This window comes from Cupressus sempervirens, chromosome 4 (genome assembly GCF_028749045.1).
Source record: "Cupressus sempervirens isolate cs-2001-9-10 chromosome 4, ASM2874904v1, whole genome shotgun sequence".
Lineage (NCBI taxonomy): Eukaryota > Viridiplantae > Streptophyta > Pinopsida > Cupressales > Cupressaceae > Cupressus > Cupressus sempervirens.
The window spans coordinates 804,178,847-804,202,023 of NC_143121.1; positions in this window are offsets into that span (position 1 = coordinate 804,178,847).

Below are 23,177 nucleotides of genomic sequence, written 5' to 3' on the forward strand. Positions count from 1 at the left end.
GTGTCAAAATTTCCTCCATCAGACTTAGGACTATCCTTTCTAAAATGAGTCACCACAAATAAGGAAAACATCTTTCCTCTATACCCTATCTTCAAAATAATTTCTTGAGTCAGCCTTGACACTTTTCCAATTAATTATAATAAGATAATTATTTAATTCATAATTACAATAGAATTATTGGCTCACAGTCTATACAAAACTTCACACATGTGACTTCAGGACTTGTGCACTTATTGACATCACCATCAGGCTATCCTCGATCACTGTCTAACTACAAATTACCAGATTATATCTCTGCTAGAAGATATAATAGGACCATTAGAAACTATTTTCCATGCACTGTGTCTATGCACTACTCTTTGTAAATAAATTATAGCTTTTGTACATCTTTGACTTAGATTATGCACATTTAACCTCATCATCAAGACATAGTGTAAAACATGTCCTTAACTGCACTTCACATGTACATCAAAAATTTGTCTATACAAGTATGATCTATGTCTGCTACTTTGCCAGTCTTCATAGAATTTATGCTATGTTGGAATTAATGACAAACACAGTCACGAATGCAACATGCCAATACTCTCCAATGCTTAGGATACTCCTCCAAATGAATACCATCAAGCTTCATACTAACATCTAGACCTGGTATTCAGAAATGCAATATATTTTCTATGACACAATGTGTCCTTTTTGATGTAGTACATCCCTAATTGGGACCCATTTTTGGGTCCCCTTCTTGAGCCTTGAGTCTAGGTTGATTTGAGGTATTAATTTTGAGTCTAGTCAGCTAGTGGGAGAAATTTTATTTTGAGACTTTTATAAGCCCATACATTTCCCTTATTTTTCATCCTTACACACATAATTGACATGCATCATTTGAAAGCATTTAAGGCATCTTGAAGTACATTCAAGGAGACCCTTTTGAAAACCATTAGAGAGGATATATCTTGCATTCAAGGTGTGTCCATACATATACAATCAACATCCAACATTTGCAAGCACTCAAGCATTTAAGCCATCTTCAAGTGCATTCATGTAGATCATTTTGCAAGCCATTGGAGTGGATATCTCTTGAATCCAAGGTTATTTCAAGGAGCTCATTTAGGGGATTCATCATATCTTTGATGTTCATGCTATAACCTTTCAAGATCTAACTTCCTTCACTGGTGATAGTGGATCTTGTCATCAAGAAAGGAATTCTACATTCATTTTTTTTCGAGATTCACATCCTCTTGATCCATTCAATTGATAAAGTCAACATATTGCATTTGATTTGAGATACCCTACTATTTTAAGGTAAATTTGTGCATTTACTTTACATTTATAGAATTTCAATCATTTTAATTTCAAGGTTAATTCATAAAATGGGGTTTGACCAAGGCAAACCCACCATGAACAAAAAAAAAACCTTTTTCTTGCACATTACAAAATTTTGAAGGAAAATAGGCTACAAATTTGATACCCTTTTTGTAAAATTTGAGAGATTCAGAAACTATTTTTTGCTTGGACACTATAGAGAAGGAACATAGTATGACCCTTCTAGATTGACCCTACTCCTCTACAGTGGCCCTGCCAATCTAGATTGACCCTGATTAGGAGCCTAAATATTTTTGGATTTCAAAGATCTCAATGTTGTGGGTTTGGAGCTAGATTTTCTTATTGTTTGGAGTTGCATAGAAATCAAAAAACCTGATCTAATATTCCACCTCACTTTTCAAGGTAATTCATTTAATTTATTTCTTCATTTCAACCCATCGACATTCCATTTCATAATCATAATTTCATTTCATATCTCTTTCTACATTAAGGTTTTAAGGATCTTTCATTCTCCATTGCTATAATCATAATTTCATTTCATATCTCTTTCTACATTAGGGTTTTAAGGATCTTGCATTCATTCTCTGATTCTATAATCATTAGATATTTGATGAATTAGGGATCCTTTATCATTTGATTTGCACTAACCTTCTTAGATATAATAACCTTAGAGTTGGAATTGAAAGGATCAATTTTCGTAACTTTCCTTTGAGGTGTAATGTTAATCCTCAAAATGTGGAGTGATTGAGACCTTTTATGATTGCTTCACATTTCACCCTACACATCTTCTTTCCCCTTCATCCCCTTTGTGGACCTCACTTTAACTCATGATAATTACTCTTTTGTAGTGTGCTTTATTGATAGAAATGTTTGTTCCATTGATAATGTCACTATTTGGGATGAACCTCTTGATGATAAGGTTGAATATTCTATACCTCACAAACATGATGATTGATAACTTTTATTTTCAACATGATAAGCTTAATGTTAAGAGTAAATATATTTACACAATCCATGAAATCAATTACTATTCTTTTTTGGATTCTCTTGTGTAACATTTTTTTCATCAACATTTCAAATCACATTTTTCTCTTACTCTTTATGCTTCTTTACTCATCCTAGTGATGGATCACATAGTGTGATCTGAAACATTGACTCAAAAAAAGTTACACAAATGAATCCAAAAAAGAATAGCAATTAAGCTTGATGTTTTGTCTTCTCCTAATACATATCCCCCACTTAGCAATATTTTAGAGCAAGAAGAAGACATTATAAATAATTTTTTCAATGTGACCTTGCCTTAATTTGATGAACCTAGTAGAGTTGAAGTATTGATGGAAATCCACAATCCTCATTTGAAGGATTCCTTGGGAAAAGATGATAATGGAAATCTCCTTAATGCTCTCCTTTCTAGTGACAAGTATATGGAGAGGCAAGATTTTAATCAAATTTCACCCTATTCTCAACCTATTCTTATTCTTAAAGATCACCCTTCATCAAATAAACCTCTTATCACCCTTAAGGGTAGTCCTTCTGTAACTTTCAAAGGGAAAACTAGTGATTCTTTGGATTATCATGTGGTGTTTCACATCTAGATCATAATATAGATATCCCTCAACTTACTACTCTCCCACCTTCTCAAACCTTTCTTCCTCCACCTTGTCTTTCTCAAAATCTTGGAATGGAGTATGATGTGGTAGCACAATTATGTAATACCCCTACCAAGATATCTCTTTGGGAACTTCTTCAAACATCTCCTACATATTATGAAGCCTTACAAAAAGCTTTACACACTCTTCCAACTCCATCTCCTAATCAAGATAATATTCATTTCTTTTTACAATGCATGAATTCAACCTCAATCCCACCTTGAATTGTGTTTACTCATGATGATTTACCTCCTAAATAGATTCAAGATACCTATGATTCTCCTATGGTTGTTGTCCTTATCAATGGTGACCACATTACCAGAACCTTCACTTAAAATAGGTGAAAGATCAATATTTTTAGTATAGACATGCTCAAAGAAATTAAATACAATATTTCAAACATAAAACCTGACAATGTACCTATCCATGGCTTTGATCATTTGTTTCTATGAAAAAATTATGTATCAACAATTTACCTATCAAAGTAGGTCTTGTTATTTTGAATACTCCCATCTGTGTCACGCATGGACCTCTTAATTACAACCTTCTATTGGGTAGACCTTGATTACATGCTATGCATGCTAGTCCTTCAACTCTTCATCAAAAAGTCAAATTTATCTACAATAATTTGATGTACACTCTTCATGCAAATACTAACCCAAATAGTTGTCTAAATTTTGAGGAGAAATAAGATCAAGAATCTAATGATGATCCTCCTTCTACATGTTTCCTTTTTGAGGATGATTTGGGATCCTTATATTTCACACAATTTTTTTCTCCCAAGAATACTATAGATTTAATGATCTTTCATTCATAAAATCTAAAATAGCTCCTCTTTCTAACAACCTTGTCATTATTTCCACTCATGATGAATCTATCAAGCCTAGTAATATGGTTTATTGTTATGGTGTTGGCTACCATGAATTCATTAATAATGGATTTGGTAAACAAAAAAAATAAAGACATCAAATGCCCTTAGGCAATGGGGGGCATGAGCATTCTTATAAGACACAAGATTTCAACATCATTGCCAATCATAATTCAAGATGTTTGCATCAAATTTTTGAGTCTAATTCTTTGTTCACATTATCGCCTTCATCATCCAACATTAATCAAAAAATCATTTTACCTAAACTTCTTCGTGCTACTTGGTGGTAACTAGACCTAAATGTAGAAAGAAACATAGTAAAAAACTTATGGATTTTCTATTTTGCATGTATAACCATTATTATGATCGCTCTACTAATGACTATCGAGGTTTACATTACAAGATTCAACAACTTGTCAATAATGAGGTTATTCACATATCTCCTTATGATGAGCTCTATTTTAATCTTAATTTCTTTAAATGATATTTAAGTCCCTATTATGTTTCTCAACACCATATAAAATTGTTAGCTTACCTATTGGGGGCTCATTGTCACACATGGCCCACTTTGTGAGTAGCATAATAGGTCTTCTCTTCCCTTGTTCCTGCACTTGGGGGGGGGGGGGGGGGGGGGGGCAAGGGAATCATATCTTTTTTTTTCATTCTCTCATGGATCCACTATTCCTTTAGTCATGTGTTATTTTTTTATCACGTGACATCCAATATTACATCATTTTCTATTAGGTTTCCATAGTAGATAGGTCACTTACGTTGGATCCTCATCATAGTGTGTTATAATTTACAAGGATTTCCTTTTTCACTTCTTGCATGGTGTCCTATTGCATTCTTTCCTTCTTTGGTTTATACGTGGTGTTTCTTATAGATACTATCTTTATGTTGAAATTGATTTATCCTTCTTTATCATTTCTTTAAGATGCCAAAATAAGCATTTATTTCTCCATCTTAAGGTGGGGCATACACGGTCCCCTTATTTTAATATGTTTTTGGTCATCTCAAGTGTATCATATAGAGTACACTAGCATAACACAACTTTCTAGGGCTAGTTACTCTTCCTCTTTTTTTTTTACATGTCTTGAGTTGGTTGACTAACATGTCACAAACACTTGCCAGACCATTTGACCAATCTAGAGAATACACAAACCATTCTCGTGGTATAGGACTACTATATCATGGGGGTGTAAAGCCACGGCAAGGTGCAAAAATTGTGGGATTGACTATTGGGCACAAAAACCTACTAGACCACTATATCCTACCCTATTTCTTGGTGGGATTGACTATCGAGCATTAAAAATTGTTAGACCTGGTGGATCCTAATTTTTTCCCCCAAACAGTAGTGAGTTGATGCATTTTTTCCATTTCAGAAATGAGAAATCAAGATGCACATGAAGTAGCAAGATTTCGGTACTTTAGAGAAGAAAAAAAATATGGTGTGCTAAGTAGCAAAAAAATTGTTATTTCAGAAAGTAATATGTTAGGAGTTCGCGAGATAGTGATTTATTGTTATTCCTCTAACAACATAAAAGAGCAATCACAAAATTGTAATTTTAGAGGATCCTTCGAAGGTACCTTGTGAGGTTCAAAAAATTTTCAATCTCGGAGATGGTTTCAAACATAATATGTGAAAAGGAGAAAAAGACTTTCTAGGATTTTAAAAGGAAGAACCATTAATATGATTACTTAAAGTACAAACTGAGTACTCAGAGATGAGGAGATAGAAGAAATTTGAAATAATTTAAATGTTTTAACTTTTTTTTTCTTTTTAAATCAAAAATAAACTTTTCTATGTATTTAGCTATTAGTTAGTTATAGTTTTGAAGAGGTTTGAAGTTGTGTTGCACCTTTTCATTTTTATGAAAAAAGGTACCAAGACCTCTATTTAAGAATCAAATGTTTTAAAGACACACATACAATAATTTTTGATGCAATACAATATGTTGTTTACAACGAACACATTATGAAGTTATTTTATCCCTATGCAATTACTTGATGATATATTCAACTAAACTACTCTATTATATTTCCTTATCAATGAAACTAATACAATGATGCTTTCCTTACATCTATTTTTGCACATGGGTTTCTAATTTCCCACGTTCTTCATTGTCCCTTTTGATCTATGCTAATGTCTTAATTAATTAAAGTAATGCATGATCTTGATTATCAAATATTCTCATACTCTATTGTGGTATCTATCTACTTTGTCTCCTTTGGTTGGGGTTAAATTCATTTATACTAGGGATTGCGTTCTTGTTTCCTCTATCCATTAGATGATGGGGTGCACACTATTTCTGAGAGTGTGATGATAATATTATGTGGGTTACTCTATTTGCCCAATGGGATTAAGGACTAGTCTTTGCATATTTCTTGTAAGTTGATATATACAGTTTCTATTAATGAAGTTCTATCCAAAAGTATTGCATGGTTTATCTTTAATATTTTATATACATGAGAAAAAAATCTAAATACTCAATTTCTCCTTGAGAACATTTGTCAAATCAAGAGCATCAGTTGTAAAGTCTGCAACAATACTTGTCTCTGTCCATTTTAGGGGTTGAGATAAAGGTACACTCACCTAGGTCTCTAGAGCCTAAAGTTTGGTGATTGAACAATCAAGTTTCAATTTTCAACATTGACCAAGATTGTGTTATGATTCCTAGCATCGAGTGGGCAAGACTTGTTGGAATTCAACCAAAATTATTAAGAACCAACAAGACCATTTGATCCTCTTCCCATTTTTTGTTTTCATGGGATTGACTATCGAGCACACAAACTTGCTACACCATTCAATCCTATCTCTTTGGTGTAGTTCGCAATATGGAAAATAAACCTTATTGGGAAAGTTGACCTCTCTCTCTCTCTCTCTCTCTCTCTCTCTCTCTCTCTCTCTCTCTCTCTCTCTCTCTCTCTCTCTCTCTCTCATTTTAGCTCTGGATATGATAAAGACTCAAATATATTGGGGGATTGATGATTTCTTCATCTCCTTAGTCACGATAATATCAAATCTTTCTTTTTTGATCTAATTTACCATGGATGTTATAACTATAGATTTTTGTAAAATCTAGAATTCCAAAGATAGTACCAAAAGGAAAATAATCATTTTGTACCATGTTTAAAGTGGTCAACTTCATGGTAAGTATATATTCATAATGCTCTAGGTATGCACTCTCAAACTCAAAAAATTTCCATGTTCAAATATTTTCCATATTGCATTACAATCCATGCATATTAAATACATTATTGATACTTTGTTAGATTGGCAAATCAAAGTTTTATCAAAGTGATCATTAGTATTTCCCCCCTATTGATCAATATGCTTGGATCAAAATGGAGCTCTGAGAATTTTTTTTGTTTGTATTTCCTTCATCACAAAAGATAAGTATTTTAATCATTCTAAGTGGAAGTGTATTTTTTGAAAGCTATATTATTTTGATTCAACCATAACTAGAAGGATATCAGTTTAGATTTATAATTATTCAATGCATTTGGGAATTTGAAGTAATATACCCTCCTAAATAATGCATTACATGATTGTATTATAAGTTCTTGAAAGTAATATATTCCTTAATACATCTAAAAACATTTAATTAGTTTTCAAAAGGGAAATATTTATATAGAATGTGAAAATATTAAGGTAATGAAATAGAACCCAATAGAATGACATGCATTGTTTGTTTTAATATCTTGAAATGTGATTGCAAAATTTATAAGAAAGAGAGTTTTATTTGACTATGCCTTTGGCTCATATATATGACTTTGTGATACATTGTATCACCATTTTTTCCCAAGGATTCTATAAATGTTCCTAAATACCAAGTTGTGCAATGATTATTTTATGAAACACTATTTTGTTTTGCTATATTGCAGAGGGAAGAGGATCGTGCTCATCATATAGAAAAAATGTACAACCACTACCAATATGGACTAAATATGTTCATGCTAACTAATCCTTCATGATCATCTTAGGTTTATTTTTTATTTAGGAAGTAGTTTTCTCACAATATGTAACTATTTATATAGTTTTACTCAGTTGCATGAACAATTTTGGTTTGTATATATTTACTTCATTTTGATAATAATCAGTTTGTGTGTGTGCATTTCATTTATATTCTTTGGGCTTGTTATAGTGGTATCAAAGCCAAGTTGTTGGAGAAATAGAATTTAGATTAAGCAATGATTCCAATGCATTCTTTAATTTCAATTGTTGGAATAGTTCTTTCTAGTAAAGGAAATTATCCAAAATGGTTTTGAAAAGTTAAAAATTTACTCTTATTTTTAATGATTTGTGGAATGATGTTTGTGAAAGAAAAGATGAAATGAAGGGCCAAGGCATCCTATGGATGAAAAGAAACTTGTCATCTAGAAGAGTAAAGAAAAAAATTCTTATGCTCTCATTGCTACCTAAGTTACTGAAGAGATAAGTAGACATAATCTCTTGAAAAAGTGCTTTTGTGACATTAAAGAAACTCAAAGATCTGTAAGATTCTCAGTTAGAACTTGAAATCATTCAATTATTCACAAAGTTATTCAACTTATAGATGAAGAATAATAATCCAATGAAGTTAGCCTCTAAAATTAGGGCTTTATTTCATGATATTAAAACCACAAGTGTAAAAGTAGGTCTACAACTCCCTACTTTTATTAAAGTTCTTTATCCTACCTATTCACACTATCTTGAATCTCTTCAAGATAGTGAAAAGATGGAAGATATAACATTTGAAAAACTTGTGGAGAAGATTGCAAAGAGAGAAAAAGCCTTTGGGAAGAAAGCATCACTTTGAAATGCTGAGACTTTGTGTCTTGCACAACAACAACAAGGGAAAACATCCAAAGATGAGGCTTCTAGACATGATAGTAGAAACATAGGTCTTGGAAGAAGACAATCTAGAGGCATGGGGACTAAAAATTATCAAGGTTCAGTAGACAATATTCTCAGCCACAACACCAGCATAGAGATTATCAATAGAAAGAGAAGCAATCTATACAATTGTATAGACACGAAAAAATGGGTCATAGTGCCAATCTTTGTCAAACTCCATGGGAGAAGATTTGTCACAAGAAGAAGAAGCCACCAGACATAGGCAACCCTCTTGAATCTGCACATTATGTGTACAATGTTGGGATTGAAGAAATTTTTAAGTACTTCAAATTCTACTTTGAATTCAATACTTGGTTGTTAGATACTGGAGCCACATGTCATATGGCATTTAGAAGATTTTTTTTGAGACATTCAATGATCAAGTGGATGGAGCAGTATATTTTTCCAAAAAATCTAAGTTAAAACCTTAAGGCATTAGATCTATTAGACTTAAGGTCTTGTTGATTACATACTTTCCAATGTTCTTTATCTTCTATAATTAAAGAAATATTTAATATCCCTTGTGCATATTAGATGACAAGGTCATTCAATACATATGTTTGATGGCATTATTGAGATTAGAAGAGTTGTTGATCATGTGATTGTAATGACTGGAGTGGGAGATGAAAAACTTTTACATTTGATAGGTACTTCATCAAGTTCTTCGAATTTTGCAATTTTTTCACAACATAGTGGTATTTTTATTTCCATCTTGTTATGGCATACAATATTTGGTCACATTAACTATGATAGTCTATGTGTGTACATTTCATTTATATTCTTTGGGCCTCTTACAGTGGTCTCATAATTATATAAAAAAATAGAATCTGAGGACTTTCCACTATCCCAAAACAAATTTCTCAATGTGATTCTTGCATTCCAGGAAAACACAATAAACAACCTTTTCATGATTCTATGTTTAGAGCTTCTAGAAAGCGAGGTCTCATACACTCAAATTTGTGTGGGCCTATGCCTTTTTTATTAGCAAATGGAAACAAATACATAATGAACTTTATTGATGACTATACCAAGATGTGTTGGGTTTATTTATTAAAAGAAAATTCTCAAGAGTTTGATACCTTCAAAAATTTCCATTTGTAGATTAAAAATGAGACTCAACTCACTATTGGAACCATAAGAAGTGATAATGATGTCGAGTACACTTCTAAATATTTTGAGAAATATTTGTAGGAAAATGATATTAAGCATTATACAACTCTTTCTTATAACCCATAGTAGAATAGTGTGGCAAAATGTATGAATCTAGAACACTCCTGGATATGGTAAGATCTATGATATTTTTTAAAATGTTAAATTAATGTTTTGGGGAGAAGCAGTTCTTTGTGTTGTCTACATAAAGAACATAAGTCCTTTTGTTGCACTAAAAAATAAAAGGTCCCTATGAAATGTGGCATGACCATCTTTCAAGTGTCAAGCATTTTAGAGTTTTTGGTTCCACCTATTATGCTTTAATTCCTACACAGCTAAGAAATAAATTGGGAGCTAGGAGTAGAAAATGTATCTTTTTGGGATATTCTACTACTTCCAATGCTTATCGTCTATATGATAATTTTTTTTTGTTATTTCTAGAGATGTTATATTTCTTGAATTTGAAAAATATGTGCACAGTATTGACAAACAACTTGCTTATCTTGATAGATTTCAATCAAAAAATTCTATCATGAATGGGATAATGAGCTTCCAAATCTTGAAGGGGGGATTCCATTTCTAGGTCAATCTTTGGAAGTTATAGAGAATGAAGACAATATGAAAGAGAAAAATTCTAAATAATTTAAAATAGTTTGTGAAGAAACTATTGAAAGAAAAGAGAATAGTTCTAAAAAATCTGAAATTGTTTGTGAAGAACTTGTTGAAAAAAAACATGAACCAACTTGTGAAGAATCTAATTCAAAGGCTCTTGAGATTGAGAAAACATCAGAGAAATTAATCCATAGATCAATGCGGACCAATACAATTCCAAAAAGGTACGAAGATTTTAAAATTAAATTTTTCCATTGTTGATGAACCTTCTTCTTATCGAAGCAACTGCCAATGATGCATGGAGAAGTGCAATGCAAAGAGAGTATGATGCTCTCATAAAAAAATGGAACTTGGAGGTTAGTGGACCCTCCAACTGTAGCCAAACCTATTGGCTGCAAGTGAGTATATAAGAACAATATAAAGCTAATGGTTCACTTGACAAACACAAAGAAAGACTTGTAGCAAAAGGATATGCCCAGAGAGGTGTTGACTATACTGAAAATTTTTCTCCTACAGCAAAGTGGGGAACTATTCGAGCATTATTTTCTTTAGCAACATAAAAAGGATAGAATATACATCATATGGATGTTAAAACAACCTTTTTAAAATGGAGATTTGAAGGAAAATGTGTATATGCTACAACCTGAAGGTTTTGTTATCAAAGGTCAAGAACAAAAGGTATGTAAATTGATAAAATATTTTTATGGTTCGAAGCAAGTACCATGTGCTTGGTATGAAAAAATTAACTGAGCACCTCCTAAAATTAAACTACAAGCATTTTAATCTAGATGATGGAACTCTATTTGTCAAGAAAATTGGTAGATCAATTGTGCATCTATTTGTATATGTTGATGAACTTCTCATCACAAACAATAATGATGATTATATAGCATCCATTAAGAGAGAGTCGAAAAAGGATAAATTGATATGACTGATTAAGGATTACTTCATTATTACTTAGGTATTGAAGTCATTCAAAATTCTAACTTCATTATTACTTAGCTATTGAAGTCATTCAAAATTTTAAGTTCATTTTTATTTCTCAAAAAAAAATATTGGAGAGTTATTATGTAGATTTGGCATTAAAGATTATATTTATGTTTCCACTCGATTGGAGCAAAATCTGAAGATTTCATCCAATGAAGGAAATTCTTTTGAAGATCCAACTAAGTACATGTAGCTTGTTGGAATTTTGATTTATCTCACCACTACTCATCCTAACATTACCTTTGGAGTAGGAATTTTGTCTAGATTTATGCACAAACATGTGAAGGGCATTGGATTGGAGCACAACGGGTTTTAAAAGGAACTCAAACTCTTGGCATAAAATATTCAAAAGTTTCAGGCTTCCATCTTACTAGCTATTCTGACTGAGATTTTGATGGTGACAAAGAGAATGTGTTGTCTACTTTTGATTATTTGATAACTCTAGGATCAACTGCTATTACTTGGAGATCAAAGAAACAAACAGTTCTTGTTGACTCTACAACTGAAGTAGAATATGTAGCAACAACTCAAGTTACAAAATAAATTGTGTGGCTTAGAAAAACTCTTGATGATTTGCGAGAGAAACAAATAACTTCAACAACTTTATTTGTTGATCATAATTCTACAATACAATTGGCCAAGAATCCTAAATTTCATGATCAAACCAAGCATATCAATACCAAATATCACTTGATTCGACATCATGTTGAGGTCAAAACTATATATTTGAAACACTATTCCACTGAAGAGAAAATTGGTGATATTTTTACCAAAGCACTGGGATGTGTTAAATTTGAACAATTCTGAATGCTACTTGGCATGACAAATATCCCTTCACATTCAGATTAAAGGAGTAATGCTAACTAATCCTTTTAGCATAGAAATCAGACCTTAATGCGTCTGTTCATTCAAGAATTCTAGTTCGAAGAATATGTCCGTGGCTTCTATCATTCAACAATATGAAGAAAAAGAAGAGACATTATGAATGCAAAGCTCTGTAGGAAGGCCCCTACTTGCAGGAAAGTGGCATTCACATATTTCTCAATTGGGAGGCTATGGGTCTAGTGCATATCATTCCACGAGCATAGTGGAAGCCCAATGTTCGCCGAGAAGCACCAACACTTGATTAAATTTCAAAGAGATCCATGTTAGAGCAATGATATTATAATGTATTTTTGCACTAACGCTTTTTGGAACTATGAGCATTGATTTACAAATTGTGACTTTTACATTGAGTGAGTTCACCATTTCGCAAGGGATCCGAGATCAGAGGTACGAAATGGCAAAATTATTGTTCTACACAAGCCTTGTTACCACTTCTTCATATGCTTCACTTGGATATAATGAGTTGTGCAGGGGACACATGTAGCACTGGAGTTTTAAAACAGGAGAGGCACGCTCGGTATTATCGAAGTCTAAGGATTGTATACATGCAATTGATTACTTAAATAATGGTATGCGATACAATTTCATATTGCAACTTATCTAGTATATTTAAAATTAGTTTTTATTATATATATTAAAAAATCATATACTTCTTTAGAATTTTCTTTGCACTTATCTAGCACCATCAAATATGTCTTTGTTATCTTATGAACCTAAATATTATTTAAATTAAATTACTTTAAATTAAGTGGAACTTTAATGAATTTAATGAAAATCAAAACCTGTATTGGAGGGTTGGGGCCGTCAGTCAAGGGCTCTTTAAACTAGTTATGAGCCTAGAGGGATAGTCTTGTACAACCTGAATTAGAATACAAAGGTATCCAAAAGCCATGTTTCTATATTTCCTGATCGGAGAATGCCCAAACCATGTATACATGACCATAGCTGACAACTAATGGTTTCAATTTCTAGTATTGATTGTTCTTTCAGTGATGATCTGGTTTCCAAACAAGTGTACTTTTATTCCAATGATTTCTATTTTTTTCTATTGTAAACATTTGGCAGCATCATTTCTAAGTTATATTTGAAACACATTTTATTTTGGCTTCATAATACATGAGATCAGGTTTTGGCAGCATCATTTCTGAGTTATATTTGAAACACATTTTATTTTGGCTTCATAATACATGAGATCGGGTTTTATCAGAGCCACAATGTATAATCGTTTGCGAACTCTATTTGGAAATATGGGTATTGATTTGTAGTTGAAGATAGCTGATTTCTCTCATGATTTTTGGGCTGATGATTTTCTTCTTTAGAATGATTAAGCAATACAAAAAATATGTAATATGTGTTTATGTGTGAACATGTTAAAATTTGCCTCTCTTATGTCAATTTGAAGAACAATGAAGTATAAATATGTAGATTTGGGTAAGATCAATGATGTGTTGCATAATAATGGTGAAGAATTAAATAGACAAATATCATATTTTATATTCAAATATAGATTGTTCAATTCACTAGCAATCATGATGAAAATATTTAAGCATTCAATTTCAAGTATATAAACATAAGCATATACAAGAATACAAATAGTTAGAAAAAACTATTGGGCCCTTGATCTATTGGTGAAGTTGAAGAATCTTGCCCAAGGTGATTTTGATAATTAAATATTTTTACAAATATCCTGCAAAGATTCTGAAAAGGGTTAAGTAAAGGTAAGCAATGTTTTTAAATATCTTATCTTCATAATATTCAAAATACAAATGATATTTGTAAAAAAATGTGTAAATCCTTATTAAATTATTTACCACTTTTCCTTAATGACAATTAGGTAAGTCTTATAAAGAAATATTTTTCTCTAAAAGTTATCAATACTTATATTTGGGAATATAATACTTTCAATCATATTTTTTCAATAACCCTAATCATGTATTTTTGGCAACATAAGATTATAATTAATATATTTCTAATACATATTAATTTTGTTCTCAATATGTTTTATCTTCAAAAGGAGAGTATTAAAAAATTATGTTTTAACATTTGAAAGGGGAAATATTTTCACTATAAAATATTGCTAACCTCTCTGATAAAAATATTTAGGGAACATATATATAATATTCTTGCCATTTGTGACCTAAATAAATATGAAGGTAACATTAGGGTAAGCTTTATTTTAATGATATTTGTGGAACTAGGGGCATGTGTTGTTGTTCAGTTGATATGGGGATCTGCTCAATCAAATTCAAGGCATCATCTTTTTACTTATAGCTCTTAACTTCCTTCGTAGATATCAGAGTCTAGCATGGTAGCTCTAGTGGCTACACAACAATCATGCTTACTAGTACAAGTGCATGTTGGTTGTTTGTGTCCTTCTCTCCTCCTCGTTCAACTCTAGTGCTAATATCTCTTCGAATCTCTTGATCATTGTTCTGTATTTGTGCAAGATTTACTTTCATATTGGTTTCATCATCTAAATCCCCTTGTTTTCCAGTGATATCATCAATAATAACATGCTCCTTTATGGATACCTTCTTGATGCAGTAGGTGCATTACCAATTAACTCATTAAGGGTGAATACATCATTGGTGTTTGAAGTACTTGCCTCTTCATAGGGTTGATTTTGATCCTCCTATAATTATTCAATTCATACTTCCTTATGTTTTCAATCAGGATATGTTCCTTATCTACTAATACCATGGATATGAATACTATCATTTTGAATGCCTTGCTATATTTATCCATCCATACTTCTATGTCATTTTCTAATAAATTTGGTAGTAATTCTCTTAGTATTTTCTTTCTGAATTCCTCTACTTTGTGATGTGCAAAGTTCCACCTTACTAATAATTTGTCATATAGTTCCTTAGGAATATTATCTTTCACATCTCCAAGATATTTTTTAGATTCTTTGAAATGTTTAAACAATAAATCCTCAAGCATTTTCTTGTCAATTTCCAACAATTTAGCAAACAATATGGGATCCATCTTCCCAACCAATCATGTATCTATAATGTTTTGTGTTATTTCTTTAGGGTCCATAGGAATCTTGCGTATTCTTCTCCCTTCTTTCATTCCCCATGAACTTTCCTTGTTTTCCAATTCAACTTTAGATTTTCTTGTGGCCAGTAGAGTCTTGACCCATTTCCTTATAATCCTTCTTTCAGCTACTAATGGTTATGTTTTCCTTCTTTTAAACACTTCTCTTTTGTCACTTTTAATGGATCTTTACTAAGCTACTTCTCCATGGGTTCTCATCTCAATATCATTGTCACTTTCTTCTTCCTTTTCTTTGTCTCATGCAAAGATAGTGACAGTGGTCTCTTTTGGCTTTTCCATGCTCTTCGTTTTCTTCTTCTTCTTGGGTGTTATTAATTGTACTAGGGTCTTAGCATGTGTGACCTTCTTCATAGATGAGTTTTTAGTAGCTTCATGGTGCTTCTCTGAGGCTTTCTTTATCCTTTTCTCCTTATTTTGTGCTTAAGATTCTATCTATATGCTATTGAAGACTTCTTCATATGTGCTTAAATGTTTGGCAAAGGTATCCTTTGGGAAACTCAAAATGTAATTAGTATACCAAATAATTTCTTATTCTATAAGCTCATAGTCCAATTTTGGAACCCAAGATATTTCGTGCTTAATTGGATGTATCCTGCAATGATCAGTGTAAGCTAGAAAGTATATATATCTCTATATTTTTCCACAACAAATGCAAGAATATGATATCATTCTTCCATTTTGAGCTGGAATTCTTTAAAGTATCCCCAAATGATCTACTTGAATTCTCCTCCTAGTTGTTTAACATACTCATTAATTTGGTAAATAATGGGCCTATTCTCATCCCATACTACGTTTCCTATTCTAGGAAATTTTTTCTTGATATATAAGTAAATGTAAACAAGTAGTGAACCATACTTGATAGATCAAATACTTTTCCTTGAGTGGTTATCTCCTAGGTTGTCCATATGGTTGTACTAAGAACATTGTTGGGGAAGATAGATTGATAAACCTTACATCTCCAATTATCATAGCTGCAAATTGAGTACCCATGTGCTTGACTTATCAATTACTATTATCCTCTTGTCCAAGGTGGTTTTAGTAACTTTATTCAAATTATTCATATTGCTAACCTATAAGGGACATTCCTTTCCTTGTGCTGATATCTCTATTACCTTGTGAATGATTTCCTTGGTGATCTTTATGGGTTTCTCCTCATCAATCCAAAGTGACCCATCATGTACATGAATTAGAATGTACCTTATCTATACCCCATTGAAGAATTTAGGCTTGTGGACCATATGTGTAAGACCTTGAGCTTCAAGGTGCTTGAACTCATCCTTTAGTATCCCATCTGTGCATAAATATTCATTTTACATCTTCTCAATTTTTTCTTTTCCCAAGACTATAATCTTATTGTGAATGAAAGTGCTAATTTCCTATGTCTAGTACCCTTAGTGGTAGAAATGATAAATCTCCTAGATCATCCTTTACACTTTGATTTGTGAGGGTAGATTTCACATTTTAGTTTTGAGCTTCATTGATGCTCATGACAAAGTGTGCCTTCATTATTGTTGCCATTCTTTATCAAATATTCTCTAAAACTTGATGTATTTTCTAAATAGGGTTTTCTTTAGCTTCTTCAAACTAGGGCACAAATACTCCTTTAATCATCTTTTGGAAATTCTTGCTTTTTACTGCTTGCAATTAACTACTTTTGTATTTTCAAGATTCTCTTCACACTCATTAGCTTCAAAACATAAGGTACCAAATAAACTCTCTTAACACACATTTATAGAACAAAAATAAGTGAAGGACTAATTATGCAATTGATGCATTGCAACAGTTGCTTTTCTCTGATAGGTATTGTTTTAGTTGATAAGGGTTACATCTTCTTACCAATTTCATTATCTAATTTTCCAATAGACTTCTTGTACTAAATGAATTGTTAAATACCTTTTTGATTTATATAGTACGAGACAAAATGAAAATTTTCCATTCTTTGTAAGTCCCTAAACAATACTTGTTGGCTTAGTTTGAATACATTCCTTCTTGACTTGGATTAGATGAATTACTATCGAATATGCTTATATCTATCTTCTTGACCCAAATTCATATTTGATGTTATTCTTTTTTGTTTTCCTTCTCATTTTATTTCTCTCTTTATTGTCTCTATTTATGTCTTGGTGGTATCTGCAACTTTGTGTTGTATTAGCATACTTACATAATGGATGAAGCACACCATTTTTGTTGATTCCCATGATCTTGTGCTATTTTTTGAGTTTGTGTATCTACAATCTTTTTCCATGTGTCCAAGATATCCACAATTGTTACATAACATGTTTATCAATTTCCTTGTTGGTGACATTTGTTTCCTACAATGTTCAACTTTATGACCAAATATATTGCATGTATAATAGTAACCTATGAAGTATCCTTCCTTTGAGGTGTTTGATGATCTCATTTTGCACTCTCTTATTATATGTCCACATTTATTACAGTTATAGCAATAATGATTAAAAGATGTTCTTAATGGCGTATGGTTGGCTCTTGCACACATTTTTCATATGTCTTGGTTTTCCATAGTTAAAGAAAGTGAGTTTCATGTACTAGATATTTATTAGTTTGTATTGTGGTGTCTTTCAACAAGAGCTTTGGATGATTCACTGATTTCAAATTTTTTGTTAGTATAACTAAGTCCAGTTGTATCACCTGATCTCCTTTTATATTTTCATTAATCTTCTCCATGCTTAGGTCAAACTTAGTAAGCTTTTTTGGAATTCTTTAGAATAGCGCGGGGGGGGGGGGGGGGGGTGTGGGTGAATTAGTTATCCAAGGTCCAAATGTAGAAATAAAAGTTTTCATAGCTTAGTGAACCCATAGCCATAAAACATATTTTGTAATGCCTCGCTCAAAGATCCTAACAAGGATTCAATACAAGCAAAGATAAAAAAAAATTTACAAGTATGAATGTACATGAAAACATCATACAGGGATCACAAAGATCACAATGAAAGACTTCACCAACAATCCTAGCAACCAACGGATCTCCAAACGCCACTACCTAACTAACATGACCAAACTAAAGAACAAAAACCAAAGACAACATCAAAAAACAAAATCTTTGATCTGTCAAAGCATGGTAACACTAGCATTCCTAAAGGGTACTCAAAAGTCCAAATTGTGTTCTCTGAAAACCAACAGAGATGCCCCCTATTTTTCATGCAAGAGAATTTACAACTAATAGTCTCATGCAAGGAAGTACCTCTTTGCATGAGAAAGTACACCAAGCCATGTGAGGAAACACCATCTCACATGAGAAAATGCGATTAAATCAAAAAGCACTGCACTGGTGCTGAGGTTTGTGCAAGGAAGTGCAATAAGCCACATGAGGAACTGCAGAGAACCACGTGAAACTTCCACAATCTCGTGCAAGTAAAATCTCATGTGAGGAACTATAAAAGTAAACCAGGAAAACAAGGAATAAAAATCTAGAAAAGATAGTTCCTCCACACTGGAGAGTACCGTATCCACAATCGAGGCATAGACACTCAAACAATTTAACTAAAAGATGAAAGTTGCGTCTAACCATCTAAAGATAGTAGTAAAGGAAATGAACAAAAAGCAACATCACAATGTATTGAAATAACAAACTAAGTGCATAGTTCCTCCCAACCATAATAGCATCATGAGACGTCGAAGGCCCTAGCCATCCCCTGCATGTAACATCCCAAACTACCAACTAGATAGTTGGAGCTATCTTATAAGGACACTACTACTAAAGTGTAGTAACATCATAAGAACAGGAAATCTAACATGCTAATCCAATAAGCAAATAGATACTCCAACTAACCAAATCACATCATCTAATCATAATAAGGGAATACATCAAATAAACTAACATCATCTAAACATGATATCAAAGAATTTCAATGAAAGCATAAATCACAACGAAGCATACTCCAGAACCTAAAGTATCAAGGGAAAACACCCAATGACAGTCACACTAGAACAATAGATCGTCTTTGTACATTGGTCCCTAGTAGTGGTGAAGGTAGCTACACCTTCCAACCACATGGAAATCGTAGGTCCACTCCCCCCATGCTGATGGAGATAATGATCCAACTACAAACACATGTAAAGCAAACATCCATGGCTAACACTCATGTTAGACAGTAATGATGACTAAAACCAAGATCATGCAACCATGCAAGTACAATAGGTCCTAGTCAGACACTCTATGGGTAACTATGTAGGGATTCTAGTGGAGAGTCAATGAACATGATAACAAATCATTCCCCTTGGTACACCCTCGAGAGGCTAACATGTTGTGTCCCCATCTATACCACAAGGACAATGAAATATTAACCATTCTCTCGATACCACCCTCAGGAGGCCAACTTTGAATTTATTATCTTATTAAATTTTCTATCAATTAATTAAGTTATCACTTATTAGAAACTTCTTACACATACACCATGTCAGGATCACCAAACGCATTATGAGAGAAGCCCCTCCACTGCATTACCCTACATACCCATGGTCATCACACAATGAGTGCTCATAGACATGCATATTCCCAACCCAACCTCAAATGAACATAACTCCATTGAAATACAAAAGAGAGATAGGGCCTCACAAATCACTTGACAAATGCACATGTATGTGCTTGTGTGTGGTGCACCACCATCATGAAGACCAAACACAAGGGTTGGATGAGAACACAATGCAGAATAACACTTAACCAAAAACAAACTTAGGAGGACAGATTCTACATGAATCCCAAAACCATACATCATGAACTCACTAAATCGGCCCGAGTCTAAGAGTATAGATTCTACATGAATCTCAATGATGCAACAAGACCAAATATAACTCACTCAACTGGCCTTAATTCGACACTATGGATTCTACATGAATCTTAGTGTCCACAAAACAAAAACAAGGGTCCAAAAGAAACAATAACACCACTTATAAAATCACTCAACCAAACACAAAGCCGGGAGTATGGATGCGACATGCATCCCAATGTAAAAATAAAAGTGAAAAAAGGCTTGAATAACATCCTACGGATAATCCAAGTCCATGACTAACATCATACCAAGAAAACCTGACAAAATTGGGCAGGACGTAAATTAAGGTGAAAAACCTCAAACTCAAAAGCTTTGAAATTAAAATCCATTTGGTCTTAGGGCACACAAGTCACGGATATCAAACAAAATCTAGTTATGAAGTTTTTATGAAAAAATGGCCAATATGACAATGCAAAACCCCAAACCCTCATCCCAGAAAATAGGGAAATGCCCATACTTGCCCAACCAGGTGGAGCTAGCATACAGAAATAGAGAGGAACACTAGTTCTCAGCCTCCTAACAAATGGCTACCAAAAATAGAAGTAGAAATAGAGATGAAACAATAAAACGGGAGAGCCCTAACTCGCAGCCAAAAGGGGAAAATGGAAATTTGAACCATAAAATAAAAATCTCGTAGAAGTAGCCAAAAATCACAGCAATCTAAGGTCTCCCTGAGCTGGATCCAACGAGACCAATCTCGAGATGATCCCACGCCCATAGCTCCCACAACGAACAGAACAATCATTCCTCATGAAGAGGATTTTGGGTTTTACTTTCAAACTTTCTAATTCAAAAATGAGAAGTGAGGAATTTAATTCCTTTTTGGATACTTATTCATTTTTTGAGTGAATAATGGATTAGGATAACTAACCAGGTAACCTAGCTAAACCATGAATCAACCCAAACAAAAACAATCTATCCCAAGTAATTGAAATTAATCTATGGCAAAGCTACTAGAAATTAAAATCAATAAAAAATAAAGCCCTAAAATCCCTTAAACCACAATCATAAAATTCCTTAACAACTTTTGTGACAAATGCAAACCTCTAGATGCACGGACACGTTCACAAGTCTAATCACATAATGAAAATGAGTCTAGATTTAATCAAATCACTAGAGGGTTTAATTTAAACATTTAAATAAGATACGTTGACCATATAGGGACAACATTGGTAAATATGAACAATTGAATCACTAACTCCATGTGCCACTGCCAGGGATATAAATCTTGCACACTAAAATACACAATCAGGTGCAATTGCATATAATAAATTAGCCAAAGCAATAAATGCATTAAATGACCTAATTTAAATATTTATTTAATTATATTGAAATAATCCATTTACATCACTCGCATTCACATAAAGCATATCAAAGCAAGAATGAAGTAAATCACCATAGCATTAAATCCACATATAACCAAATCAGAGATATGTCCAAATGCCAAATAACCAAATTATCATAAAAGGTAGTTGTCATCTCAAAATGGAATCATCATACAAATATGATCAACTAAACAACATAGTAATCTAACATCTATGATACTAGAAATCCAAGTATAACATTTGACCCTTAGGTCATCTCAACATGTAACAATAATGTGAGTAATAAGTATCTCTCGGATCAAGATATAACAAGGTAAATATTCGTAGCACATAACCAATGAATCCAACATGGACAATTCATTTTTAATTATTTAAGCATTTAATAATGGTTGTTTAAACAAAATGAAAAGGCACTTTAAAATCATAAGTGAACACAATCATAAACATGACTAACCACTACTACAGGAACCTAGTCCAATGTAGCAAGATAATAGTCAATAGTGCAATCTTTGCACACATCTCAAGGTAATCATGAAGCAACATCATGATACCACATCGATCTTGGTAACCACTAGCACAAACCTCAATGAACCATCTACCAAATCATAATCTCGTAAATCAACCATAAGCATAATCAAAGCAACTGATACAGTAACATAAATCCAATAACCTCAAGGGTGTAGACCACTCATGGTCCCAATCATGGTCGCTTCTCAAGGAGAGAGAAACAAGGTTGCAGCCTTTGGGATGAATTACATCTATATCTTTATCTCATGTCATCATGCTTGCCTATGAGACTTTCATCTTTATCTCTTAGCACATTTGGATCTCCATTGTGTACAAGTGCCAATTTGCCCCGCATTTGTTTAGCATTTGTGTAGTTCTTGATATCATCAAACTTGGCATCATTAAGGGAAGATGCAATCTCAATCATCAGGCTATTTTGATTCTTCTTCTCATTCATTTGTTCCATAATCATAGGAGTAGCAGGTGTAGTGTATTCATTGTTCAGCCAGTGTGTAACATTATCTCCAATTCTAGATAGATGTAGCTCATTTTGTCTTTCCATGAGGAAAATTTCTCCTTATTCATCTTTGGTATCTCTCTCTTATACATCTTCAGATTTTTGGCTCAAGTTCCTTTAATATTCTATTTTCAAGCATTGTGCTCTGATACCAATTGTTAGATAATAGTGGGAGGGAGGTTGAATCAGTTATGTCTAGTTATCCTATAGTCCCTCCAAACATTTCAATACCAATTACAGTTCATAAACATAAAAAGTATTCACTCGGTAATCGCATTCAACTTCACAATTAATTCTTGTAATCAACTTACTTCATAGTGTTAACTCATTGTCTCTATTATTATTGACTATCAGTAATATAACTTTATTGTTACTTAGTTGTTACTGACTTGTAGGAATAAGTAAATATCATGAAAATCAACTTACAACATAACAAAAATCATACATTTGACACCATATTTTTTAATGTGAAAACCTCGTAAAGGGAAAAAAACACATGGGGTCAACAACCCAAAAAATTCACTTTTCTAAAGTGAGTTATGCTAGGAGTCAACCTTGTTAAACGTTTACATACATATTGTTAATATGACCTAGCTAGAGAGGATTTACACCAAAGTATCATCTAGACCTTA